Here is a 26,102-nt window from a genome sequence, read left to right on the forward strand (position 1 = left end):
TGGCTAGCGAGGACATAATCAACTATACTCACACCCCCGCCATATGGTCGACTCGTGAAAAAGCGAGAATCTGGGAAATAAGAAAGACCATTTAGAATTAACAACTCATGTGATTCCCCCAACTGTAATAGATTCTTACCATAAACTATTGTAGGCCCCAAAGCATCATCTGACATCCGGTGAAGCCCAACTAAATTTAGATCTATCCCCTTGGTACAAAACACATCCTCTGAAGTAGAGGTAAAACGGGATCACAACTGGGAGTCTGTGTCACATGAACAAGAGGAATGGGGTCACTGGAGAGATTCGTACTAGGAGGAGAGTGCTGACTTATTAGAGGCATCGTCCAAGGTGTCAAGTGTGAGAGCGACATGAAAACTCCTGGATGGGACCAAATTTGTTGGCCCTCGTATGGGTCTTTTGAATAATCAATCGATTCTTCCTCCATAAGGTTTAGTGTAGCTTTGCAGACTTGGTTAAGGAGGAAGAGCTCATCATGGTAAGCCTAGGGGAAACCCTAATTTACATGTATTCAAAGTCACAGAGCCCAACCTCAGTGTCTTCTTCTCTCATCTTCTAAATTATTCATTTTACTTTATTTAATAAAATGGATATATATATATATATATATATATATACATATACATATACATATATACACGCACAGAGATATATATATATATATATATATATATATATATATATTCTTATTTCTAATTATATGTTTCTTACTTAATAGAATCTTCTAAATTATTCATTTTACTTTATTAATAAAATGGATATATATACATATATATATATGTGTGTGTGTGTGTATATACATATACATATATATATATGTATACATATATGTATATGTATATAGATATATGTATATATATATATATGTATATATATATATATGTATATATATATATATATATGTATATATATATGTATATATATATATATATAGATATGTATACATATATGTATATATATACATATATATATGTATATATATATATATATATGTATACGTATATGTATATATATACATATATGTACATATACACACACACATATATATACATATTTTTATTTCTAATTATATGCTTCTTAAATTCCTCAGTTATAGTGTAATTTCCTAGGTTCAAATTGTTTCTTGATATATATATATATATATATATATATATATATATATATATATATATATATATATATAAACTCAAAAAAATATACTTTGTGCTTTTTAATTTTAATTAAAGTGATATTAAATTTATTTGTTTATTTATCTTTTAACTCTTATGATCCAATGTGAACATCTTCCTCATACTCAATTGTAACACATCTCCATGCAATAAAAAAAAGTTTAATGATTTGTATTTTTAGAATTCTAAGTTAATTTTTTTTTTTTTTAGAAAATGGTAAGAAAAAAAATTGTATAAAAGAATTCTCAACTTAAACTTATAACATCATTCTAATTCACTTGGTATATGTTCATATTTGAGTTATAATACTTTAAAGTTTGACATACTAAAAAATTGGGTATATATATATATATATATATAATTCTAAAAATTGTTAGTTATTTCATGTACAGTACGTAAAATTGTTGCAAATTTTTGTTATATATAATGTGAAGATATAAATATGTTTTTGAAATATATATATATTTCTTTTATATATAACTTTTACATATTATTGAAATAATATACTTTGATTATAACTATGTATAAATATATAAATCTATAAATTTAAGTGTGTATAGTATAAATAATTATACTAAGTGTGTATATAATTTAAGTGTATATAGTATCAACCTAAATCCATCTTAACTCTGGATCTATCAAGTTCTGAGAGGGATAAAATCTCTTGACGTGCAAACCTCTTTTTTGAGTGCAAAACTTGAAGAAAGGTTTGCACCTCAAGAGATTTGACCCCTCTCAGTGTTTGATAGATCCAGAGTTAAGATGGATCTAGGCTGGTTTGAGTCATGTGCAGCCAAGGAAAATCTATCGAAGATATGATTAATTTTATCAATAATATGTAAATACATCTAATATTAATATAATCATTTTAAATATGCTAAATATGTCTGAGATTAATCTGGTCATTTTAATTTTAAATTTGCTTAGTTATATTGTTAATAACTTTAATGATGAAATAAAAATATTTGAATGCAAAGTGACAACGTAATAGTGTTGAATGATAAAAAATGTGAATAAAAATAATGTAGTCAATTACAAATAGTCTTCAATGTGATCAATCTCAAACTATTTTCTTCTACTATTCTTATTGCCACCCTTATTAGTTTTGTCATATTTTTATATTGATTATATGAAAAGGACAATTGAAATCGTAAACCATTTAAATATTTAGCTCAAATTGTTGTAGCAAACATCATACCTTGTCTCCCTTGCTCTCCAATATTAATAGGTTGAATTACTATAACACAAAAATCAATGGACATTGCCAATAATGTTTTGTGCTTACACTGAAATAAATGCACACTGTTAATCCAATCACTTTAAAATTAATGTACCATCACACATCCAATTACATCAAATCATAAGTCAACATCTACACTGAATCAATGCATCTAATGCAAGCAATCAAATAATATTACAAGACAACATCTACAATGAAATCAATGCATCTAATGTAAGCAATCAAATAAGATTAGAAATCAACATCTACAAATCAATGCATCTAGTGTAAGTAAGCAAATAGGATTAGAAACCAACATCTACACTAAAATCAATGCATCTAGTGCAAACAATCAAATAGGATTAGAAATAACCATCTACACTGAAATCAATGCATTTAGTGCAAGCAATCAAATAGGATTAGAAATCATCTACATTGAAACCAATGCATCTAGTGCAAGCAATCAAATATAATTAGAAATCAACATCTACAATAAAATCAATAAATCTAGTGCAAGCAATCAAATAGGATTAGAAATCACCATCTACACTAAAATCAATGGGTTTATTGCAAGCAATCAAATAGGATTAGAAATAATCTACATTTAAATCAATGCATCTAGTGAAAGCAATAAAATATCATTAGAAATCAACATCTACACTACAATTAATGCATCTAGTTCAAGCAATCAAATAGGATTATAAATCACCATCTACACTGAAACCAATGCATCTAGCGCAATAAATATACTTCCCTCTCTCCCCCCTCCATCTATATCAACATCTCCTTCCATATCTCCTTCTTTGTCTCTCTATCTCACCCCCCCAAACACACACACTCTCTTACTCCATATTTATCAATCTCTCTATCCCTCCCTCCCTCTCTCCATCTCTCTCTTATTCCCTCTCTTCACCTTCCATCTATATATGTATCTCCTTTTGCATCTCTATATCACCCCCAAATTATACACTCTCTTTCTCCAATCTATCTATCTATCCCTCCCTCCTCCTCCTCTCTCTCTCCCTCTCTCTATTTCCCTTCTCTCCCTCTCCCCCGCTTCTATCTCTCTTCCCTCCTATTATCCTCTCTCCCTCTCTCTCCATCTTTCTTATCACTCCCTCTCTCTCTCCACTTTCTCACATCCTCCCTCTCTTCCTTCCTCTCTCTCCCACCTCTCTCTCTCTCTCTCCACCCTCTAACTATGTTACTATATCCCTCCCTCTCTCCTTCTCTCCCCCCTTATCTCCATATCTCCTTTGTCTCTTTATCTCACCACCAAACATACAGACACTCTCTCCACATCTCCCTTGTCACTTCCTCTCTCTCTCTCCACTTCTCACTCTCTATGTCTTTCTTCTTCCCTCCCTCTCTCCCCCTCCAACTCCATCTCTCCTCCTCTCTCCCTCTATCTCTCCTCCTCTCTCTCAAGTCATCTCTCTCCCTTTCTCTCCCACCTCCCTGTCTCTTCCCCCATCACTCTCTCTCTCTCTCTCTCTCTCTCTCTCTCTCTCTCTCTTTGCCCTCCAAACCTCTTTATTGCCCCATCACTCTCCTCCTCTCTCTCAAATACTATCTCTCTTCCATCCTCTCTCTCCCTTTCTCTCCTACCGACCTCTCCCCCCCCATCTCTCTCTCTCTCTCTCTCTCTCTCTCTCTCTCCTTGCCCTCTAATCCTCTCTCTCTCTCTATCTCTCTACCCTCTAATCCTCTCTCTCTCTCTCTCTCTCTCTGCCCTCTAATCCTCTCTCTCCAAATATGTTACTTTATCCCTCCCTATCTCCTTCTCTCGCCCCTTCTCCCCATCTCTCCTTCTTTGTCTCTTTATCTCACCCCTAAACATACACACTCGCTCTACATCTCTCCCTTGTCACTCCCTCTCTCTCTCCGCTTCTCACTCTCTATGTCTTTCTTCTTCCCTCCCTCTCTCCCCTCCAACTCCATCTCTCTATCACTCCCTCTCTTCCCCCATCTCTCACTCTCTCTCTCTCTTCCCTCCAATCCTCTCACTATCTCTCTCTCTCTCTCATTCTCTCTCTCACCCCTCCATCTTTGTGTCTCCCTCTCCCTCTCTTACCCTTCTCTACATCTCTCACTCATCTCCCTCTCTCTCTCTTTATTCCTCCTCTCCTCTCTCCTTCACTTTATCTCCAACTCTCGCTTGTCACCCCCCTATCTCTCCACCTCTATCACTTTAATATATATCATGATATATTAATATATATTATAATATAACAAATTTAATATTTTATTAATCCAAATTTATTAAATTTAATAATATTAATATGAATATTAGATTTAATATTAATATTAATATTAAGATTAATCTTTTAATATTAATATTAGGGTTAATAATGTTTTTTTTTTGCATAATATTAATAATAATTTGGCCCATGGTATTTGACCCATAGGCTTCACCTAAATAAAACTTAACTTATTTTTGAGTTTTCGTAAATATAAAGAGGTTTATGGAGTAAATATAAAAAGAGGTTTTATTTATTTACCATACATCTGGTTTATTTATATTTATATTTATTTACAATACCTCTTTTATTTATCATGGTATTTGGACCATTGGGTTGACATATAATTAGATGTTGATTTTTAATCTTATTTGATATATTTTTATTTATTTACCATACCCATTTATACCTCTTTAATATTTATTTATTTATTATACTTCTTTTAGAAATATGATATTTAGCCCATGGTATTGATAACAATTTGTCCCATGGTATTTGGCTCATAGGCTTCACTAAATAAAACATTTTTTTATATAAAAAGAGGTTTTATTTATTTACCATACCTCTAGTTTATTTATATTTATATTTATTTACCATACCACTCGAGTAAGTACAAAAAGAGGTTTTATTTATTTACCATATATCCGGTTTATTTATATTTTTATTTATTTACCATACCTCTTTTTTTAGTGTTCTTAAACCTCTTTATATTTTAAATTTATATTGTGTTTATACATAATAATAATTAGATTGACTTTTAAATAGGGTCAACTTAAATTAAAAATGTTAAATAGTAAATGTTAAACATGACGTTAAATGTTTATGATAAGTGAGATCTACCCCATACTGTAGGAAAAAAACTAACCTTTATATATTTAAAAAAAAATAACAATAAAATTTAAAAATATGTTTTAATATATATATATATATATATATATATATATATATATATATATATATATATATATATATTAATTATTGAAATATTACACATCTATTATAACTATTTATAAATATATAAATTTATATAATTTAAGTATATGTTTTATAAATATAAAAAATTAACACACTCATATATATATACAAAAATAATAAATGACAATAAAATTTAAAGATTAAAATATTTTTTAATTTACATATGTTTTTTTTATATATTTTATTTTTATAGTCCTATAACTCCTTGAGCTCGTCTCTCTTAGACATAAGGAAAAAGGTTATGGTTCAAGACCTAGATGCATATGGGAGGAGTGAAAGCATGCCCCCTTATGGATGGGTAATTCCAAGTGGCGTGGTTGTCCTAGAATATCGGTGATGAGTCAACTTGCATCTGCAGATAACAACCAATGATGGTTGTCCCCACTAATCGTTTGGAAACTAATTTATGACATGTTTTCCAACTATTTAAAATAATATTTAACTTTTGTATTGAAGGAGTTTAGCTCAAACTCTAGAGATACATATTGTGTTTTTTTGTTGTGGCGGGTTCCAATCTCACATGTTCTACTTGGTAAAATTTGTGAAAAAAACTGTATAAATGAGTTCTACTAGTGGTCTGGGTAATCCCATAACAATTTCCTAGAAAAAAACGAGTTCTACTAGGTGGTTTGGTAGTCTCATAACCCTTTTGTAGAAAAAAAATATTTAACTTTTATATTTTATTGAAAAATATTTCTATAATAATTGTTTATAAATATATAAATTTATAAATTTATATAATTTAAGTGTATATGGTATAAATAAATAAGTGTAATAATCATCGTTTCTACTTAGTACATGCCTCTTATAAAAAAATTAATTAATTATTTTAAATTATATATATATATATATATATATATATATAGGCATAGTCTAACTTATAGATTAAATATGCTTTTACACCACCAAAATCTGGCAATACAATTTCAAGATTTTTTGTTGCTTAAAATACATTTTTGAATGGGAGAAGCTCGCCCGAGCTCTGGATTTGAAACTCCCGCGCGCTCCTGCCTTCGCCCCCCAGGCCCTGCCTGGCTGGGCCTCTGATCCTCGATCCCCTCCCGTGCCTGTCGTTTTGCGCTGGCCCCTGCCCTCGGGGTCCCAGCCCCTCCTCCCGCTTTGTTTCTTTCGTCGTTCCCTGCGGGCCTGCAATGGCAGGGCCCGCCCCCCCCCCCCCAGCCTCAGAGAATCACGAAGAAATCTTTGCCTCACTAATTTCTGAACCCTCAGATGACAGACCTCGCCCCTCAGTAACAAAGTTCATTAAAAAGTTGGATGAAATCCCTGAGGTTAATCTACCTCCCTCCCTTCCAAGGAAATCGGCAATAGCTCTTGCGGAAAGAGGCCTTGTAGGCCAGTTCACCGGTCTCTGGCCCTCCCCGAGATCAGTTCAAAAATGGGTGGAGCGCAACTGGAGTGCAATGATCCAAGGAAAGATCGCCATCAGATTCTGCGGACGTGGATACTATACTTTTATTTTTGAGTCGAAAGAAGATAAGAATCTCATTTTCCATAATGGACCTTATTTTATGGATACAAGAGGGCTCTATTTGAATAGATGGACTCCGGACTTCGACCCGGAAATGGATCTTCCAAACGCAGTTCCAGTTTGGGTGCGGCTCCCCCATTTGTCGCTTCATTGTTGGGGGGATGAATCAGTAAAAGCAATAGGTAATGCAGTAGGAAAATACATTGACAGATCTGAACCAAGGGAGAACATGCACGCGTGCGCAAGGATCTGCGTTGAAGTAGACCTAGGGAAAGGCCTGCCAGAAGCTATAAAGATAAAGGTGGATCAATGGATGCACATCCAGCAGCTGGACTACGAGCAGCTCCCCTTCAAATGCAAGGTATGTCACGAGTATGGCCACTTCGCCAATAGATGTAGTAAGTTAAAAGCAAATGAAGTTGAAAATAATGAGGAAAATGCTGAGGGATCATGGGAACATGTAAAAAGAAAAAATCCCTCCCCTAACCAGGGAATCAGCTCTAAAACCCCTCCGGCATCAAGCCTCCCCCCCCCTCCAACTCAGCCTTCCCTTCATCCTCCAACCCTTTCGAATCCTTATCTGCTGAAGAACCTTCCCCCCCCCCCCCCCCCCCCCCCCCTGTCCCCTCGTCCAGTCTCTCCCCGCTCGAACCCTCCCCCCTCCCACCATTGAAAGAATCCTCACTAGAAACAAAGCGAAAGAAGCCAATCAGCCCTCAGATCCCCCGAGAAAAGTTGGTAGGAAGACAAACAAAGAGCTCAGAGATGAAACAGCTGCTAAGGAGATGGCAACGGGAACACAGCAACCTATGGACTCATATCTAGGCAAGCTAAAAGGGAGTGGAGAAAAGGCAAAGGAGAAGTCCGGATCCCACCCAACAAACGGTAAATAATGATCTTGGTCTCTTGGAACTGTAGGGGGATGGGCTCTTCCGTAAAACTGAAAGCAATCAAGGATTTACTAAAACAGGAGCAGCCAGACTTTCTCCTTATCCAGGAGACCAAAATCACCGAGCAGGACTTTCATCATCAAACCCAACAATTCAAAAAAAATTCAGGTTTATCAAAAGGCTCAGATGGGGCTTCAGGAGGTATAGGAACAATATGGAGCAAGAACAAATGGGAAATCATCAACTCACAACTATGCAACTGGTGGATCAGAACAGACTTGAAAAATAAAAGCACTCAGGAAGTTTATCACATCTACAACATATATGCCCCAAATCACTACAGGGACAAAGCTAGCTGTTGGAATACCATAGAGGCAGATCTCCTCTCTGTTCAAAACAGTCGGATAATTCTTGGGGGAGACATGAATTTAATAAGACATGTGGAAGAAAAATTTGGTGGAAATTATCATGCAGATTCCTCACGAGATAAGCTAGAATCCATTATTCAGTCATTCAATCTGATCGACACCCCTCTGTCAAATGGCAAATATACATGGAGCAATAAACGATCAGGATCTCACAATATCAAGGAGAGATTGGACAGGTTTTTACTTCAGGAAGGAATAGTAGGAAATTTTCAGTCCATCAGGAGTCACTTAATTCACGCCTCAGCTTCGGACCACAAGCCTGTGATTCTCATTCTGGACAAAGGAACAAATTTGGGGCCACTTCCCTTCAAATACAATAAAACTTGGGACCTCCAAGAAGACTTCCGCACCCTTATACAAAATCAGTGGGCTAAGGAAGTAATAGGATCGCCTCACTTCGTCTGGGAAACAAAATTAAAACAACTACGGACAGTCATAAAGCAGTGGGCAAAAGAGGCGGCGATCTCTGAAAGGAAAAAAAAAACAGACCTGCTTACAAAGATGGAGCATTGGCATAAAGAGAAAGAGCACATTCAATACACAGCCGAGGATTTAGAGCAGGAAAAAAATATGTATAAGGAACTCTACCGACAAAACCGAGTGGAGGAAGAGGAACAAAGAGTGAAATCCCGCTGCCTATGGCTGAAAGCTGGGGACAAAAATACCACCTTCTTTCACAACAATATCAAACTCAGGAGAGCTGGCAACCAAATCGATAAAATTGAGGCTGATGGGAAAGTGCTGAAGGATCAAGAAGAAATTAAAAATGCAGCCTATAATCACTTCAAGGCCCTCCTCTCAGCAGCTCCTCAACAAACAGACAGCGCTGACTTCCTCAGCACAATAGAGAGCAAATTGTCAGAGAACCATAATAGAGAGCTGGAGCAAGACCTCACAGAAGAGGAAATCCGAGTGGCGACCTTCAGCATGCAGCAAGATAAGGCTCCGGGCCCGGACGGTTTTACGGTTGCTTTCTACCGTCAACACTGGGAAATAATCAAAAAGGATTTTGTGAGAATGATAAAGAATGTTTTCAGAAATCACAAGCTGGGAGAAAACACAAAATCTTCCCACATTGCTCTGATCCCTAAGGAAGCAAATCCCATCTCATTTGACAGATTTCGCCCCATCTCACTTTGCAATGTCTCCTACAAGATTATAACAAAAATAATTGCCAACAGGCTCAAGAAATTTCTCCCTCTTTTAATCTCTGAAAATCAGGGAGGCTTTGTTCCAAGCAGGCAAATAACAGATAATGTCATATTAATTCAGGAAGCCATACACAACAGCCTTAATAGAGGAGAGCGAGGAATGATAATCAAACTAGATATGGCTAATGCTTTCGACCGGGTGGACCACTCTTTCCTAACTGCAGCACTAAAAAAATTTGGGTTCTCAACCAACTTCATCAGCATCATCAATGGGTGCATCTCCAACCCTTGGACCGCCCCTTTGATCAATGGTCGACCTAGCAAATACTTCAGAAGCACCAGGGGGCTGAGACAAGGTTGCCCCCTCTCCCCATTCCTATACATAATCATGGCTGAGACCCTGAGTATTCATCTAGAACATCTTCGCAGCAATAAAGAGATCACGGGAATCTGCATAGAAAGAGGGATAAAGGAGATAAATCACTCGCTCTTCGCGGATGATACTCTCTTAATTGGGGGAGCCTCTAGTCTAATGGCAAGGAGATTTAAAAGAGTTTTGGATGCTTTCCTCTCAGTCTCTGGGGGTAAATTGAACAACAGGAAATGCAAAATATACACATGGAATGTTCCTTTCCATATTCAACAAAGAATATCCTTGATACTGGACATCCCAATGCAAAGGAATTGGAGCTCTTTCTCCTACTTGGGTTTGCCTCTGGCTAAAGAACCTGTCAAAGCTGAGGTCTGGACAAAACATATAGAAAAGATGAGAGGTCTCCTTCAGAGTTGGGGAGTCTCTTGGCTCAACTTAGCAGGCAGAACCATTCTCATCAAGGCTGTCCTCTCAGCCCTCCCAATCTACCAGTATGCGGTAATCATGGCTCCGGCCAGCATTCACAAACATATGGAACTCATCATGCGAAGTTTTCTCTGGCAGGGAGGAAAACAGGAGTCCAAGAAATTCAGCCTCGTCAAATGGGATCAGGTAACTCTCCCTTATGAAAAAGGAGGCCTTTCCATTAAAATTCCAAGTCTTTCCAATCAGGCTCTGGGGCTCAAATTGATCTGGAAGATTCTCTCAGGTAACGGATCGTGGTGGGTGGAGACCATAAAAATAAAATACCTCAGAGGTCCGAATTCTAACATTCTCACTGAATCAATTGTGGACAGGCCTTGCACCCCGATGTGGAGACTTATCAAAAAAGTTCTGCCTCACTTTAGAGAAAATGCTTCCAAACTCCCAGGTAATGGAAAGGACACCAAGATCTGGACTGACAGAATTATGCGTTCAAAACCGAGAAACCTCCTCCAAGGCCTTCGACCCCTGCATGAATGGATGGATGAACGCAAGTTTAACCTCTTTGTTTGACATATCTTCTTGGAATCAAAACAGATGGCTCGACTGGAAGGATCTGCAACCCCCCCCCCCTCCCGACCTCAGAGAATTATGGCTCAATCTTAAGCAATCTCTTTCTGGTTCTGCTCCAACCAATAAGGGGACTGAAGATAGATATATCTGGGACTCCTGTGGAGGGAACTTCACGGTGAAAGAAGGATACAAAACCTTGCAAAACATAACCCCCTCAGCAAACTGGAATCTCCACACAGCTGCTTGGAAGTCAGAATGCCTTCCAAAAGTGAAATATTTCAATTGGACACTTCTTAAAGGGAAAATTCTTACAGCTGAGAACTTAAGGAAAAGAGGAATTCAAGGTCCTTCGATATGCTGCTTCTGCCGAGCAGAGGAGGAGTCCATCCAACACACCCTTCTACTCTGTCCCTTCGCTCAGAGTTGCTGGAAGCAGGTGACAAGCCCCATGGAAGCCCGAGAAAGCTTTGATCAGATCTCCAATCTTCAGAAAAATTGGAAGAAAAGCTACCCCTTCTCCAGGAAAGGCAAGCTCAATCTAATCAGAGTGTGGAAATGCATCCCAGCCACCCTCTGCTGGCACCTCTGGCTAGCCAGAAACAACCATGTTTTCAACAATAAACAGCCTAACATGGCCAATATCCTTGCAAAGACAATCGCCAGCATTTCTGAAACTATCAGTACAAACTACATAGCTCTTCCAGATCAGACGAGCTGGGCTCAAGAAGAGAGAAATTGGTATAATAAATTCAACCTCAACCACACCCAAAATCATCTCCCCCAGGCCAAAGATCATAAGAAACGGCCTAATTGGAAACTCAGAGGATCCAAGGAAGAGGTAATTCAATGGATCCTCAATCAGAAGCGCCCTTTCCTCCTCTTTGATGGTGCTTCGAAGAACAATCCTGGAAAAGCCGGAGCAGGGGGTATCATCAAAGATCACAATGGGAAAACCATTCTTAGCTACGAATGGGGATTGGGGAATGCCTCCAATAATGCTGCTGAAGCCTATAGCCTCCTATTGGGCACCTCAATTTTGTCTAGATTGGGAATTAGGAATGTAATAATACTGGGGGACTCGGCCATCATCATCGCCGCTATGATTACAGGCAAAGAGTTTATTAAGGAAGGCCTTAACAACATCAAGACCAGGATTCATGACAATCTCAGGCACATGGGAGACTCAACCTTCCTACATGTTCTAAGAGAAAACAATACAGAAGCAGACTCCTTAGCAACCAAGGCTGTCAACAGGCAACAAGGACAAGTTCGTGAGAATGAGAGGATATATGAAAAGGCAATCCCGTAGGAGATCAAGCTGTCAGACAGCTCACCCGATCAGCACCCTCAGAACTCGTCCTTATATCAGTCATTTCATCAGTCATTCCTTCCTCGATCTTCACTACGCCTCCACTATGCTGCCTCTCCTCTGCTCCATCGCGACCAGTACAAAGTATCCTCTCATATCCCGCGCTCTCCTTCCTATGATTTCTGGTAAACGTCCCCTCCTCCTCCTCATCGACTGCATCAAGAATCTTGAGCAGGATATGCACTCAGTCCCTTTAAATAAAAATAATTCGACTTCTCATCATGGCTGGCCTCCCTCATTCCTTTATAACCACTTCCCTTCTCCAGACCGTCTCAGAACACCCCTGCTTCTTCAGAAACAGGCTTGGAAAGTTGCGCGTTCAGAGAGGAGCCCGATTGTTCTTAACAGCAGAAGCAAACAGTGTGCTCATCCTCCCAAGACACTGTTGTCTCTCTCTCGTGCTCTTCTCCCCAGCATCAAGCGAGGCAGTCATCAGAGCAACCACGAAGAGCTCGCTCCCTTCACAGCTCTCAGGTATAAATCGTGCCATTTCCAGATTATTTGTTTGCTAACTCTCTCCTTCTTAGCAATGGCAGAGCCCTCAGAGAACAGAAAGCAGAAAGAAGCTCAGGAGGGCCATGAGCAGCAAGAGAATCCGCTGGACCGAGTGCTTGGAAACAACACATGCACTCTCTGTAAAGAGCACTGCTTCATGATCGCTCGGTTCATCAAACACCACAATGAACTCAAAGAGGACTTCCAAGCAGACAGCAGGTCCAAGAGGAAAAAACTAGAAAAGCAAAAGATAGAGATAGAGAGCCTCAAGGAGAAATGCCAACACCTGGAGGAGGCCATCACCCACATAAAGAATATCGCAGAGAGTATGCAAGCAGAGGCATCTACCAAGGCAAGCAAAAAGGAGCCCCAGGTGGAAGACTCGGTTAATCAGTTCTGGTAAATAATCATATGTCCAGCAAAGTTTGCCTTCTAGCTGGCCTTTTTGTCCGACAATACAGTCGCTATCTATTCCAACATATTTTCTTTAAGTTAAACTCTCAGAAGTCAAGGGCTGCGACCCTATTTTGGACTTCTTCTCTCCTTCTTCCCGCATCTTATGTAACAGCACCTGCTCAATGCAGTTTTTTATAATATAAGAGTAGACGATCATGTTAAAAAAAATAAAAATAAAATAAAAATAAAAAAATACATTTTTGAATGCATAAATAGATTCAACACCCTGAAAAATCCGGGGGCACTCGAATTGTGCAAATTAAACTATTTAAACTCAAGTTTTTAAAAATTTATGTCATATTTTGATTAAAATTAACTAGAAATATGGTCGTGAAAAAGGTAATTTCGTTTATAAGTTACACTACACACGCGCACACACACATATATATATATAATCTTAAATTAATATAATATTAAAGACTAATATAAAATTTTAACATAATAATAGTTTAATAAACTTTATAGAATTTGTTTTAAAATTCAAACTAATTGAAAGTAAAATGTTATAAAATAAAATATTTATTAAAATATTTTGATTTTGAAATGATTTGTGGTTTTTGAGCATGTGGTATTGATAAGCCATGGTATTGAAGAAAGCCTAAATTATTATGACACTACGCGAATATACATTTTTTTAGATTTTTTTTTTAATACAATTTTTATATCTGAAAATTCAATTTAAAACTACATAAAATAGTCATTAACCAATTATAAGTAAGATATATATATATATATATATATATATATATATATATATATATATATATATAACAAAGTCTAAATTATTATGGCACTTGGCAAATATACATATTTTTAGATTTTTTTTTTAAATACAATTTTTATTTCTGACAATTCAATTTAAAACTACATAAAATTAGTCATTAAGCAAAAAAAAAAATTAGTTTAAAATTCAGTTTATTCAAAATTTAAACAAACTTCATAAAATCTGTTTAAAAATTTCAAAACTAATTGAAAGTTAAAGTTTTTTGACCAAAGTAAAAACTAATATTCTCTTTTGCAAATATGAAACTTATATATATATATAGCCTAAGAGGGTTAGCTTTGTTGGTCAAGTGTATGATATAAATAAAAAATTAACACACACACACACACACACATATATATTTCTAAACAGCATTGAGTGTTAGTTTTGTTAACTCTTTTTTCTCTTGAGAGGTCACAAGTTCAATTCTCTTGATACCTTTACATATTAGATATTTTTTATCAATTTACACACACACACATATAATATATTTAACTTTATATTTTATTAAAATATTACTCTTCAATTATAATTATATTAATTTCTATCATAAGCAATTAGACAAGATATACAAGTTTTATCGAATTCCACCCGATTTCAGGCAAAATACTGAACTTGGGAACGCACACTATGGAGGTTGGCATGGTTCCGGAGTACACCAATGGAGAGCCCCTGCCCATGGGAGAAATCCTAGAGAATGCCATCGAACATTATCTAGGTCCAGAGGCAGAAACGACAGACAAAATTGACGTTTGCAGAGGATGCCCTGACCAACAAATATGTGCCACTACTCCCAAAGGGTTTGATCCAGCCGACAAGCTCCTCTGTGAGACAATGGACACTGAGGGTCTTTGGAGATTCATCGTGGAATGCAGAAAAGTCACTTCAGCACTTAGGGTCGAGCTGCCGTTAGCGCTGGAGAGTACCATTGATCCCGCGCAGCTGGTTTCACAAGCTCTCGAGGGTTTGTATGACAAGGGTATCTAGGAAATGGAGAAGAAGGACTCGAGTCTTGGGCACCAGAAACGAGCCTATTCTTTGTCATTGAAACTGATTCTTCCCCTCCTGGCAGACTTTACAATGGGAGCCGAGCGACCTTTCATGCCTCCGAGAACTAAGGAGCAGGCGAGGGTCATCGGCGATAAGTGGAAGTAGAGGATCAATGTTGATGCAGTCCTGTCAATAACGCCAAATCCTTGGAGATTACGAAGCTCTGTGGGGCTCATGGGCCTACAAAGAAAATGATAGATTGAGCCCTACATTAGGCAGATCCAGTCAATCCTGACGTGGATCTAATCCAAATCTTCATAAAATCGCCAGGAGGAAAGATTATCTATAGGAAAATCGCCAGAGGGAGATGGATCCAAGATTTAAGATGTGAAATCTAGACACATTTAAGCATACCAACAAGCATGCAAAACCTGATTTACTAAGGACACAGCCTACAAGATAACCACACACTACAGGATTATAGTATTGACACAGACTCGAATATCATAGTCAATCTTCCGTTGTGAGGAGGATGCTCTGGTACTAGTTCAAAGGGTACAGACATGTTTAAAGATTCAGTCAAAGGAAAGGAAAAAGCCCAAACCAATCGAGCATTATCCCCTGATCCACCAGGGCTGTACATAGTGGAGCAAAAATCTCAAAATCCCACATACACAGTCACAATACCTGAGGTAAATGGATTGTACTCTGATTTTCTTACCAAAGCAACCATATGCAGATTTAATGGGTTCTAGGCCAAATCTGATCTTTTACATCAATGGATTTTTTCTGCTTGGTCACCAAACTGTGAAATCCCTCTGTGTTCCAAAGGGTTTTTTATTGTCAGATTCACCACAGTTCAAGAAAAGGAATATATACTTAATAAAGGACCATGGTTTTGGGGCAACGGAGGGCTCTTCATGACCCCTTGGTTCCCAGAATTTGACGCCAACACAATGGTGGTATCAAAAATGCCAGTTTGGGTCAGATTACACAACCTCTCATTACATTTCTAGCATCATCAAGCGTTAGAAGGTATAGGGAACTCCCTGGGGAAGTTCCTAAAGATTGATCAAGACAAATTCACAAGGGGAATATTCACTTTTGCCAGGATATGCATTGAAGTAGATCTCGGTCAAGGACTACCCGACAGCATTACATTGATCTTCAACGACACACACTGGATACAACCTCTGGATTACGAAAATACAGCTTTTCGGTGTCATGGATATTTGCAGATAGGCCACCTTCACAGTGCCTGCCCACAAGCTAAAAAAGATCCCAAAAGGAACAAAAAGCAACCCAAAAAACCAAAGGGCTGGCAATGCACAGACATTTTGGGAGAAGAAGTAGGACAAGTAGAAGCAAGATAAAATAATGCAAAAAAGAATTTATAGAAGGACCAGAACAACACACAAAAGGAGGAGATAGACAATACCACTACCTGTATTTTGAGGCCCAACAACCCCTTGTCGCATCAGGAGCCCCAAATAATAGGAATGGAAGTACACAATAGCAAATGAACTCATGGATCAGAGGGCTCTGATTCTGACAAAGAATATCCTATACACATAGATGAAAATCAAATGTCCATTGTAACTTCCACTCCCAACACTAGAGGTTGGAGAAAAGTGGAAAAGAAGAAAGGTAGAAAAGAATAGGTTGTTGTAATCTCTAGTTTTTTTTATGTATTATGTGTTAACATAATCAGCTCATTTGCATATGTTATATTAGCATCTACAACATGTAATTTTGTCTTATGAATAAAATTACGATTTTTCCAAGGGGAAAAAAACTATATTAATTTCTATAATTTATTTGTGTATGGTATTAAAAAAAATCGTTATTTGTTATATGTTTGATATGTAACTGTTTTTATATGTATGAACATATATCAACGCTACATAATGGGCTTTACATAAGCATTCATTTTTTAAACAAACGGACTATAAGAATGCATGGTGATACATCAACAAATTGTAATATTTTAGTACATTAATGATTCGTTTTTTAAACTCCCTGATGAGGGTGAGGAACGGAGAGGAGGATGTTCCCAAGGGAATGCGTGGGCGCCTTTGGTAAGTACGTGGCTACATAATGGTGGGTTGGCCTCACGACCCTCCCATATTACCTTGAGTACGAGAGACAGTAAATATCGGCGTGGGAAACCTCAAGTCACATTGGGTCTTGTGGAGGGTGGTGAGCACATTAACATTATGGAGGGTGGCGGGGGTGTTCGATGGTCATTCTGTAGTGGAGAGAGTTTTGGAGCATGTGTGTGGAGTATTGGGAGAAGAGGATGGTGTTACAGAAGAGCTACGGGTCGGCCAAAGGGTCGACATTGTTGTAGAAGGTTCTGCCCTTGCTGGTGGGTGTGGGTAGCTGTCAATTGCCAAATTGGGCTTGGAAAGAGCAAGTCTACAAGGAACATGGTGTATGTGCGTCTACCGGGGGTGGTTTGTTGTGGATTCTAGTTTGTTTGGTGTGGTTTCAGTCCGGGTCGGTTGTGATTTCGTCTTTGGTGGAGTGGGATTATTGAAGTGTGCCTCCCCAACCAATTCACAGGGTCATGGGTTGCAGGGTAGTGCCATTGGCAAGCCTGTCGCGGGTGCCATTGGCAAGCCTGTCGCGGGTGCCATTGGCAAGCCTGTCGTGGGTTTTGGTTTGCTAGAATTTTGAGGGGTCACTTTGGGGGGGTGTATGTTGTTGGTTCAAGGTGGGAAATAACTTTGTAAGTTATGGGTGCCCAATATCAGAGGGAGAGGAGGTTTAGCTAGAGCTGGTGGTCTTAACCCTTGCGTGGATTGTTTGGGAGCTATTGGAAGTGTGGTCTTTGTCTCCCTTAGGTGGTGCCGAGGTTTCGAGCATGTGTCTGATTCCTCGTTCAAGGCAGTCCTCAGCCTAGGTGTTGCCTAATTCGGGCAGGCCAGGTGTGGTTAAGTAACCTCGTCTCGGGCTAGTGTCTCGCAGTGGTGGAAGGACTCTAGAAGGTCTAAGTGCAGAGGGTTTGAGCCGTCCAACTTTAGGAGGTAGAGATGGTGGTAGGTCGGGGCGTTCTAGATGTGTGCGGTCAGCAGCTCGAGGTGGTAGACGCGAGGGCTCAACTGGGATTCGTGGCCGCCTAACTCTGCTCATTCTATAGCAAGGGGTTCAATTCATCGTGGTGGTTCCAGGCGTCGTGTGACGGTGCTTCAAGGGGGGTGCGGTCAGCGATAATGCTATTAGATATCATTTTTGGGATTCAACTGCGTTAAGTAAGTCATTCACGTATGACCATTTCCATGAGAGGTAGTCGTAACTTACTAATTTCTCATGATTTTTGAATAGTTCACTTAGCACTCATTGCATTGGGTGATGCTCACAGGGGTGAAGAAGTGGGATTGAATCGTTTGGAAAATTCAGAACAGGTTAGATAGGAGGATCACACCAAATTGATAACAACTGTGAACAAAATGCATTATTTCCAATGTCATACCCAGGAGCATGTTGTGGTGGTCTAGCGCGACCAAAATTTGTTATCAGAAAAGGTTGAGAAATTGGAGGCCCGGATGACCCATCTCAAGGAGCGTGTCCAACGCTCCTTTCGTCCTTCACAACCTCTTGATACAACTCTGGACAACCCAGCCTCCATCACCTCTAACAACCAATATGGATATAGGCAGGCCTGGAAATTGACATCCTACAAGACGTATTTTAAGTTTCAGCATGCATTTTACGGTTGGTGAAAATTTTTGCACGTCAAATCTAACGTCTAAAATATATTGGGGTCCCGTCATTCTGACGTTTAATTAAAAATCCAAACCGTAAAAATCTATTGTACCGGAATTTACTAATCCCCAAAATTATTTATTATAACTAAGGTTGAGTTTACAAATACCGGAATTTACTAATCCCCAAAATTATTTATTTATTTATTTATGATTTATGACATAATTTAATGACCTATTTACTAGCATTGGATTTCACTCTCTTGCGAAACAACTTTAGAATTTACCAGGGTCCAAATACCACTTTCGCCTTTAGAATTTACCAGGGTCCAAATACCACTTTCGCCTTTAGAATTTACTAGGGTCCAATTACCACTTTCGCCTTTAGAATTTACCATGGTCCAGTTACCACTTTCGCCTTTCGCATCTAACCATATGTGGTTTGATGAATTATGTGTTTTATGGTCTTACATTTTCCTCTGTGATTGCTCTTTCTTTCTAATTGGGAAAAGCAATAACATCCCTGCAATCTTTTAATTTACCCTACTTCATTGTTGAATTTGTTTTTACCCTATTGCAGTGTTGAGTGTTGAATTTGTTAGCCTGTGAATATGGCATGCTTAAAAACTGCTAGACTGGTGGTATCAGCCTATGAGGTATGTACTCTTTATTTACTTATGCCATTAGTTTATTGTAAAACCTGAAAAATACTTACAAGTTATGTAAAATTTGATATGGTATACAGCCCTGGGGAAATTTTGAAGTAAATTAAGGCGTGGTTGCTTTTGATTTTGTTTTTATCCTACTGCAGTGTTGAATTTGTTAGCCTCTGAATATGGCATGCTTTCTGGTTCAAAACTGCTAGACTGGTGGTATCAGCCTATGAGATATGTACTCTTTATTTACTTATGTCATTAGTTTATTGTAAAACCTAAAAAATACTTAAAAGTTATGTAAAATTTGATATGGTATACAACCCCTCACGAAATTTTGAAGTAAATTAAGACATGGTTGCTTTTGAATTCGTTTTTACCCAAAGTAAATTAAGGGGTGGTTGCTTTTGAATTTGTTTTTACTCTACTGCAGTGTTGAATTTGTTAGCCTCTGAATATGGCATGCTTTCTCGTTCAAAACTGCTAGACTGGTGGCATCAGCCTATGAGGTATGTACTCTTTATTTATTGTAAAACCTGAAAAATACTTACAAGTTATGTCAAATTTGATATGGTATATAGTCCCTGAGGAAATTTTGAAGTAAATTAAGGCATGGTTGCTTTATTTACTTATGTAGTTAGTTATTGTAAAACCTGAAAAATACTTACAAGTTATATGTACATTTTGATATGGTATACAACCCTTCACGAAATTTTGAAGTAAATTAAGGCGTGATTTCTTCCAACCAGCTTAGGGAGCCCCTAAAGAAATTTTGAAGTAAATTAAGGCGTGATTTCTTCCAACCAGCTTGGGGAGTAGCTCAAACTCAGGTTGGTAGCCATAAACCCTCAAATTCAAGAAAAAAAGTGTGTATTTTATTTTTTGTATTCTAATCTATTATGTGTTTTATGGTTTTATGTTATTTGGTATTTTGAATTTTCAAAATTGCAGTGGATAAGAGGTTTAATGTTATTTGGTAGTTTTGTGGAATGGGAAGTTGAAGATTTTGAATTTACAGGGGCTGAAATTTACAGGGGCGTGACTTCAAAATTGAAATTTGAAACCATTCATTATCATTCATCATCTTATAATGTGATCTGAAATTTCTATCTAAAAGCTTATCCTTTCTATATTTACAGGGACATGACTTCAAAATTGAAACCATTCATTATCATTCATCATCTTATAACGTAATCTTAAATTCCTATCTGAAAGCTTATCATTTCTGTGATTTTAAGATTCTGAAAACATTCTACAAGAATATTAATTTATTTATTAACTCATAAAATTATATTAGTAAAATTTAGAACCGTGATCTTATAAGGGAGCTGAAAAAATTCTATCCTAAAGCTTATCGTTTCTATGACTTTAAGATTTTGAAAATGTTCGCCATGAATATTAATTTTATTTATTAACTCATAAAATTGTATTAATAAAATTTAGAACTGCGAGAGTGTCATTTCAAATTTTCATGTCCGGTTTTAAATAGTTTGAAATGAATATAAATTTATTTTATAATTAGATGTGATGGTATAACTTTACGTGATTATGGATTTGCATGTGAAGGCCATTGAGGTTGTTGAATTGAGTTATATATAATAGTTAAATTTTATTTAACAATTTCTTTTGTTTTAAATGCAATTGTTAATACCTTGTTTTTTAACATTTAATATTTTTTTAACAAATATTTTTTTGGGTAATGGGTTTAACAATGTTTATGCTTTTTTAGGTAATAAATAAATATCCATTATTAGAAAGTATTAACTTGGCCAATTTGTATGATTTAATGAACTTTAATTTTCATATGTATTTTTTATATAGGTGATTACAAATCTACAAATGTCTCAAAAGAGAAAACTACAAGCTACAATTGGGGAAATGTATGGATGGACAAAAGGGAAAACTTCCAAGACTCAAAACAATTTAGAAACATGTGAAGAAACCCATAATGTTGATGTGGAACAACAATTACATGAAATTTTTGGAAGTTTTTCTGATCATGATCTAGATGAAGAAACAAATGAAGTTGAAGAAGTTGCTAATAATTCAAAAATGAAAGTGCAAACAAAAAGACACTTTCGTATGGAATGGTATGATAAGTTTCTTTGGTTGAATTATGTGAGGTTTGATGATAAAATAGCTATGAAGTGTAGTTATTGTGAGAAGTATAAGATGAATGGACCGTGGGGTTTAGGTAATGGTTGCACAACATTACAACATGATGCTCTTGTTACTAATGAAAACTCATTGGTGCATAAAGATGCACAGGCAAGATGGATAAATTCTCTAGAGGGAAAGATGAAACCAATTCCAGATCATATTAGACAGCTTGAAGATGTCAATAAGGAAAGAGTGATTTCTACAATGAAAGTAGCATATTTCATCTGTCAAGAAGATTTATCTCTTTCAAAGTATGAGAAACTTTGCAAATTTCTAATGGATGCAAAAACTCCATATATGCCAAAGTCTCAAGAGTACTCTTCATACACAAATCGTAAGTCTGCAAATGATTTTATATATTGCATATCAAAACATCTTGAACAGATTCAGATAAAAAATATGATGGAAAGCCCTTTCTTCTCATTAATGGTTGATGAAAGCACTGATCGAACCTTAGAGCAACACCTTGTTGTTTATGCAACATATTTAGACTCAAAGGGTCTTGGTCCACCTATCTCACAGTTTATGAAGCTCAATGATGTAGTGGATGGAAAAGGGAAAACAATATATGATAGTGTCAATCAATTAATAAATGTTAGAGGCCTTCAATATAAAGATTTGATAGTTGTTTCTACAGATGGAGCTTCACAATGATTGGACATGAAAATGGTCTTGTTTCATTTTTGAAAAAGAACAATCCAAACCTTATTACAGTTCATTGTGTGGCTCATCGTGAGTCTTTAGCAGCAGTAGATGCTTCTAAGAAAATACTTGAGTTACTATATGTTGAAAAAATTACAAACAGAGTGTATTCATGGGTTCAAAACTCCCCAAAAAGAAATAATGAACTTAATGATTTACTTAGAGTCATGCAAATTGATGTTCTTGATGTTCTACAAATACATTCAGTGAGATGGTTATCGAGAGGGGAAGTTATTATAAGGCTTGTGAAGCTTATGCCAACAATTTTAACTTTGTGGAAAAATGAAAAAAAACTTCATCATGGTATGATAAGGCACAGATATATTCTATCCAATATTGTTTACATATGCTTGTTGATGTTCTAGGGGAATTTAACAAGTTGAATTTGACTTTTCAAGAAGAAAATGTAGACATTACAACTATTGGGTTGGATCTTGAAGTAACTATAAGTACATTATCTAGATGGTTTTTTAGAAAAGAGACGTTTGCAGAAGACACAATTTATCTTTCAAAAATTTTAAGTGATTCTCCAAATGGATGATATTAAAGATGAAGGGACATTGGTAGATAGACATGAATTACGATACATCTCTATCTCAGCCATGGATATTGAATGCAATGAAGCAAGGAAACAATCTATGAAACCTTGTATTGAAGGTACACAAGAGAGTTGTCAACAACTCACAAAAGGTTATATAGAGACTCTCATAGACTCTTTAAATGAAATATTTCCAAACCTTCATCTTTTTAATGCAGCAAAATTGTTCAGCCCTTGCTATTATCCAGAAGAGCGTCGTAATCGTGAGAAAAATTCAAAATGTTGGCTTTTAAAGCTTTTTCAACATTTGCAACATACCATATCAAGTGATGTTGGATTTGTAGCTTTATTTGATGTTAAAGCTTGTAAAAGAGAGTTTCACCCTTTTGTTGATTCATTAAATCTGGCTTGTGAGGGTTTTTCTATGAAAGAAGCATGGAAAGTCTTTCGTAACACAAAACAATGGCACAAAACTTATCCTAATATGATGAAATTATGGCAAGCCGTGCTCACTATTCCTACAAGTACAATAGATTGTGAAAGGGGATTTTCTAAGCAAAACATCATCAAGGACATCAGAAAATCAAGGCTAGGGTTGGATACATTGGATGCTTTAATGAGAATATCTTTGAATGGACTTGAATCATCTAATGTTGATTGGCATGCAGTATATGAGGTATGGACTGATACAAAGTCAAGAAGGATTCTTGAGCTTTGAAATTTCTTCTAGGTTATGTTAAGATATCCCTATTGAAAAAAAAATTGTAGTTTCTCTAGAAAGATTGACTTTAAATGAAGTATAATTACGATCTATTATTAAAAACTTTTTTGTATTTTCTCTAACAAGTTTGAATTTCAATGAAATACACTATAGTTTGGAAAAATTCCACTAAATGTTTTATTTATACTACATTTGCATGGTTTTCATTGTTTAAATAGTCTCACTATAAATTTGGACTATAAATATGATAGACTACAATTCCACTATTTTTACCCACGTACAATGATGCATGGTGTCGTTAAATTTTGAAGCGAACAAAGTTCCTGCGACAAATTAATTACTCCAGAAGACTTGGAATATAAAGTTATCCATGATGATACAAATATTATATATTAAAATGTCTGAATAAGAATTGATTGATTTACAATGAAAACGAGAGGCTTGCTTATATACCCAACGAGTGTCTCTTCATGAAGAGTCATGTCTCATTTAGACATGCCTCTTCAACCTAACTACTAATTATTATTAACTAATCATTATTACAATTATCTATGTTACTTATATTTATTTATATATATATATTTTATTCGTAACATGCCTTCTTTCTCAAAAAGCTTTGTCCTCAAAGCTTGTCGATGAAAAAGGCTTGATCTATTTTTCAACTTCGAATGACTTTCTCTCTCAAAACAATCATCTTCGTTGATACAAGCCGATATGATCTTCTAAGTGACAAACAAAATTGTCGCACGGACAAGGGATCAGACCATCCTAGATTAATCTTCTATGTAGTGTTCTAATCGCTGGAATTGTGTAACGACTTGTCATCGTAGAACTAGATTGAGGTTACATCACTATTATTTGGAACATCAATTTGTTGTTCTAGTCTGAATGGTCCTGATATGTATCTTGGTTGATTTTTCTACTCTCGTGATTCGGATGCCGATATAAAGTTTTTAGATTTTCTTCTGGAGAAGATGTTGTTGAGTTGGTTATGGAACATTCGCTTGGATGTTCATTGTCTGAACTGCAACATCTAAGTGTGTCGTTTCTTCAACTGACTTATGTTCTTCCTGAATTGTGATATTCACGGGATCGGTATTTGTTTAGTGTTCTAATCGCTGGAATTGTGTAACGACTTGTCATCGTAGAACTAGATTGAGGTTACATCACTATTATTTGGAACATCAATTTGTTGTTCTAGTCTGAATGGTCCTGATATGTATCTTGGTTGATTTTTCTACTCTCGTGATTCGGATGCCGATATAAAGTTTTTAGATTTTCTTCTGGAGAAGATGTTGTTGAGTTGGTTATGGAACATTCGCTTGGGATGTTCATTGTCTGAACTGCAACATCTAAGTGTGTCGTTTCTTCAACTGACTTATGTTCTTCCTGAATTGTGATATTCACGGGATCGGTATTTGTTGTTTTGACATCAACTTGAATTCCTACATTTGATGCTTCCTTCTCAATAAATTGTTGTACCTTGTTTTCTAATGACTTCTTATCCTTCTTAAGTTTATTAATTTGTGTTAGTAATTTTTCACTATGGTTTTTAAATCAAGAAATTTCTTCTTTTTTGTCAACAGTGATTTTGTCAATTTCCCTTTGCATATTTTGTAATACTTTTTTACCTTCTTGAGACATTACTTTTGAAATATCTGATATATCTTTTGGCATTACTGAATTTGGTTTTAGTGTAAAATCTTGGAGCGTTATTTTCTTCTTCTTGTAAGAAAATGTTAAAAACTTTTTTTTTGTATTTAGAATAAAGGAACCTAGAGTTTCCATCCAGGGTGATCCCAAAACAATATCACTATCGGTAAGAAATAAGGTTTTCGTGGTGAATTGCGAGGTATAAGTATAATCTCCAATACTTAGGTGTAGATTTCTTATGTCATATTGTTTGTCACATGTGTCAGAAAAAATCGTTTCAACGATATTTGATTCAGGAATCACCAATTGGTTAGCACATTTAGGACTAACATAATTACTTGTTTCAGCAAGACTGATAGCGATTATGATATCTCTTCCTGCAAGTGACCCTTTGATTTTAAATAGTGTGTCAATATATTTACTAAAGGTTTTAGGAAACCTTTCATTACTAGTCTCCTTTTTACTTCTTAAATATTAAATACTTTTTTAAATCACTTTTTTTTTTTTACTTCTCTTCTTTTTTTCACCCTTTTAATAATTTTTTTCTATTTTTTGTTTTGTTTTTTTTTAATAATAATAATTTTTATTTTTTTTAAGTTCCTTTATAATACTTAGCCCCTATATATATCTTTATAAATTTAAAATAACTTCCTTTTGCTTCAAAACTCTTTTTTTTAATTATTTATATCTAACCAAATTGACTATCGCAGTTGCAATGAATTGGTGTTTACTTGTACTTTAATACGTATTCCCTTGCTGACTTAAGCAATATTAATTCTTGGTTGCTGCAAACCTTTATTTAATTATGAATCAATGGGTATCAAAGGTCACACCAATTATATGGATGCTTAGAAGTTACAATATGATATGTATATACCTTATGAATAACCTATCACCGCAAATTTTATCTTTATTCAATTAGTGAAGTTTGTTGGCCCAGTGTC

The sequence above is a fragment of the Pinus tabuliformis genome, chromosome 7 (genome assembly GCF_031772625.1).
Source record: "Pinus tabuliformis cultivar Carrire ecotype Pingquan chromosome 7, CPIR1, whole genome shotgun sequence".
In the NCBI taxonomy this organism is placed as follows: domain Eukaryota; kingdom Viridiplantae; phylum Streptophyta; class Pinopsida; order Pinales; family Pinaceae; genus Pinus; species Pinus tabuliformis.